This window comes from Gasterosteus aculeatus, unplaced genomic scaffold, assembly GCF_964276395.1.
Source record: "Gasterosteus aculeatus unplaced genomic scaffold, fGasAcu3.hap1.1 HAP1_SCAFFOLD_38, whole genome shotgun sequence".
Taxonomy (NCBI): Eukaryota; Metazoa; Chordata; class Actinopteri; order Perciformes; family Gasterosteidae; genus Gasterosteus; species Gasterosteus aculeatus.
The window spans coordinates 3,342-7,500 of record NW_027554895.1 but is presented as its reverse complement, the minus strand read 5'-3'; positions in this window follow the sequence as shown (position 1 = coordinate 7,500).

Sequence of the window (4,159 nt, the reverse complement as noted above, 5' to 3'; positions counted from 1 at the left end):
CTCCTGCTCTATGGAACTGTTTACTTCATCCATCCACTGCACCTGCTGTTCTGCCATCAGTGTCCGACAATAGCGCTTCTTCATCGGATATCAGCCGGGATCTCACGCTCTCTGGAACTGTTTAATTCATCCATCCACTGCACCTGCTGTTCTGCCATCAGTGTCCGACAATAGCGCTTCTTCATCGGATATCAGCCGGGATCTCACGCTCTCTGGAACTGTTTAATTCATCCATCCACTGCACCTGCTGTTCTGCCATCAGTGTCCGACAATAGCGCTTCTTCATCGGATATCAGCCGGGATCTCACGCTCTCTGGAACTGTTTATTTCATCCACCGCACCTGCTGTTCTGCCATCAGTGTCCGACAACAGCGCTTCATCATCGGATAACTGCCGTGAAATACCGCTCTCTGGAACTGTTTATTTCATCCACCGCACCTGCTGTTCTGCCATCAGTGTCCGACAATAGCGCTTCTTCATCGGATATCAGCCGGGATCTCACGCTCTCTGGAACTGTTTATTTCATCCACCGCACCTGCTGTTCTGCCATCAGTGTCCGACAACAGCGCTTCATCATCGGATAGCTGCCGTGAAATACCGCTCTCTGGATCTGCTCTGTTCTGGCAGGTAATCAGGGAGATTTTAAGTAGATGAGTGTCCGGGAATAGTGCACTGCACTCGGGCAGGTCACGCCGCGTAACCCGCCCCGTATCCCGGTTCCCGAACCCGCTTTTCCGCCCAAAGTTGTCCGAAGATGCTTAGGCCCAGCTGGGGAACGCTCCCCACGAAGCCCGGGTCTCAGCCCTGGAGCCCTGTGTTTCCGAAAACCAGGTTTCTGAAATCTGCGACCTGGTGGCCCAGTGATGTCAGCTGGAACTTTTTTTTTCCGGTCCGCTCAAAATTCTCCAGGGGATTTTAGGGCTTTGCGCCACATATTCCGACTTTTACTTAGTTTCTGACGGAGCCAAAAAAGTCCGGGTTTTTTTGCCCTCCTTATCGTCCCGACTGGAAACTTTAACTTTTTTTTTAAGTCAGAAAATTAAAGTCTTTTTCATCCAGGAGACCGACCCTTCCTTCAAAGCGTCCCAAGTGGTCCTTCGTCATCGGATATCTGTCGGGAAATACCGCTCCATGGAACTGTTTATTTCATCCATCCGCTGCACCTGCTGTTCTGCCATCAGTGTCCGACAATAGCGCTTCTTCATCGGATATCTGCCGGGATCTCACGCTCTCTGGAACTGTTTATTTCATCCATCCACTGCACCTGCTGTTCTGACATCAGCATCCGAGAATAGTGTCCCGTACTGGGACATGGTCTGGGATATCCCGCTCTCTGGAACTATGTTCTGATTATTTCCTTCATCCACTGCACCTGCTGTTCTGACATCAGCATCCGAGAATAGTGTCCCGTACTGGGACATGGTCTGGCATATCCCGCTCTCTGGAACTGTGTATTCATCCATCCACTGCACCTGCTGTTCTGCCATCAGTGTCCGTGAACAGTGCTTCTTCATGGGATATCAGCCGGGATCTCACGCTCTCTGGAACTGTTTATTTCATCCACCGCACCTGCTGTTCTGCCATCAGTGTCCGACAACAGCGCTTCATCATCGGATAGCTGCCGTGAAATACCGCTCTCTGGATCTGCTCTGTTCTGGCAGGTAATCAGGGAGATTTTAAGTAGATGAGTGTCCGGGAATAGTGGGCCGTTCTGGGACTTGGTCTGGGATATCCCGCTCTCTGGAACTATGTTCTGTTTATTTCCTTCATCCAGTGCACCTGCTGTTCTGCCATCAGTGTCCGACAATAGCGCGCCGTTCTGGGACTTGGTCTGGGATATCCCGCTCTCTGGAACTATGTTCTGTTTATTTCCTTCATCCAGTGCACCTGCTGTTCTGCCATCAGTGTCCGACAATAGCGCTTCATCATCGGATATCTGTCGTGAAATACCGCTCTCTGGAACTGTGTATTAGTCCGTCCGCTGCACCTGCTGTTCTGACATCAGCATCCGAGAATAGTGCGCCGTTCTGGGACATGGTCTGGTCTCTGCCGCTCTCTGGAACTCTGTATTCATCCATGCGTTACACCTGCTGTTCTGACATCAGCATCCGAGAATAGTGTCCCGTACAGGGACATGGTCTGGTCTCTGCCGCTCTCTGGAACTCTGTATTCATCCATGCGTTACACCTGCTGTTCTGACATCAGCATCCGAGAATGGTGTGCCGTTCTGGGACATGGTCTGGGATCTCCCGCTGTCTGGAACTGTGTGTTCATCCATCCACTGCACCTGCTGTTCTGACATCAGCATCCGAGAATAGTGTCCCGTACTGGGACATGGTCAGGGATCTCCCGCTGTCTGGAACTGTGTGTTCATCCATACGTTACACCTGCTGTTCTGACATCAGCATCCGAGAATAGTGGGCCGTTCTGGGACATGGTCTGGGATCTCCTGCTCTATGGAACTGTTTACTTCATCCATCCACTGCACCTGCTGTTCTGCCATCAGTGTCCGACAATAGCGCTTCTTCATCGGATATCAGCCGGGATCTCACGCTCTCTGGAACTGTTTAATTCATCCATCCACTGCACCTGCTGTTCTGCCATCAGTGTCCGACAATAGCGCTTCTTCATCGGATATCAGCCGGGATCTCACGCTCTCTGGAACTGTTTAATTCATCCATCCGCTGCACCTGCTGTTCTGCCATCAGTGTCCGGGAACAGCGCTTCTTCATCGGATATCAGCCGGGATCTCACGCTCTCTGGAACTGTTTATTTCATCCATCCACTGCACCTGCTGTTCTGACATCAGCATCCGAGAATAGTGTCCCGTACTGGGACATGGTCTGGCATATCCCGCTCTCTGGAACTATGTTCTGTTTATTTCCTTCATCCACTGCACCTGCTGTTCTGACATCAGCATCCGAGACTAGTGTCCCGTACTGGGACATGGTCAGGGATCTCCCGCTGTCTGGAACTGTGTATTCATCCATCCACTGCACCTGCTGTTCTGCCATCAGTGTCCGTGAACAGTGCTTCTTCATGGGATATCAGCCGGGATCTCACGCTCTCTGGAACTGTTTATTTCATCCACCGCACCTGCTGTTCTGCCATCAGTGTCCGACAACAGCGCTTCATCATCGGATAGCTGCCGTGAAATACCGCTCTCTGGATCTGCTCTGTTCTGGCAGGTAATCAGGGAGATTTTAAGTAGATGAGTGTCCGGGAATAGTGGGCCGTTCTGGGACTTGGTCTGGGATATCCCGCTCTCTGGAACTATGTTCTGTTTATTTCCTTCATCCAGTGCACCTGCTGTTCTGCCATCAGTGTCCGACAATAGCGCGCCGTTCTGGGACTTGGTCTGGGATATCCCGCTCTCTGGAACTATGTTCTGTTTATTTCCTTCATCCAGTGCACCTGCTGTTCTGCCATCAGTGTCCGACAATAGCGCTTCATCATCGGATATCTGTCGTGAAATACCGCTCTCTGGAACTGTGTATTAGTCCGTCCGCTGCACCTGCTGTTCTGACATCAGCATCCGAGAATAGTGCGCCGTTCTGGGACATGGTCTGGTCTCTGCCGCTCTCTGGAACTCTGTATTCATCCATGCGTTACACCTGCTGTTCTGACATCAGCATCCGAGAATAGTGTCCCGTACAGGGACATGGTCTGGTCTCTGCCGCTCTCTGGAACTCTGTATTCATCCATGCGTTACACCTGCTGTTCTGACATCAGCATCCGAGAATGGTGTGCCGTTCTGGGACATGGTCTGGGATCTCCCGCTGTCTGGAACTGTGTGTTCATCCATCCACTGCACCTGCTGTTCTGACATCAGCATCCGAGAATAGTGTCCCGTACTGGGACATGGTCAGGGATCTCCCGCTGTCTGGAACTGTGTGTTCATCCATACGTTACACCTGCTGTTCTGACATCAGCATCCGAGAATAGTGGGCCGTTCTGGGACATGGTCTGGGATATCACGCTGTCTGGAACTGTGTGTTCATCCGTCCACTGCACCTGCTGTTCTGCCATCAGCATCCGAGAATAGTGCCCCGTACTGGGACATCAGCCAGGACGCACCGCCGTCATCTCGTTCGTTCGCTCAGTCATCCATCCACGAAAGCTACCGATCAGCCACAGTGCCCGGAATGATGCCTCCTGC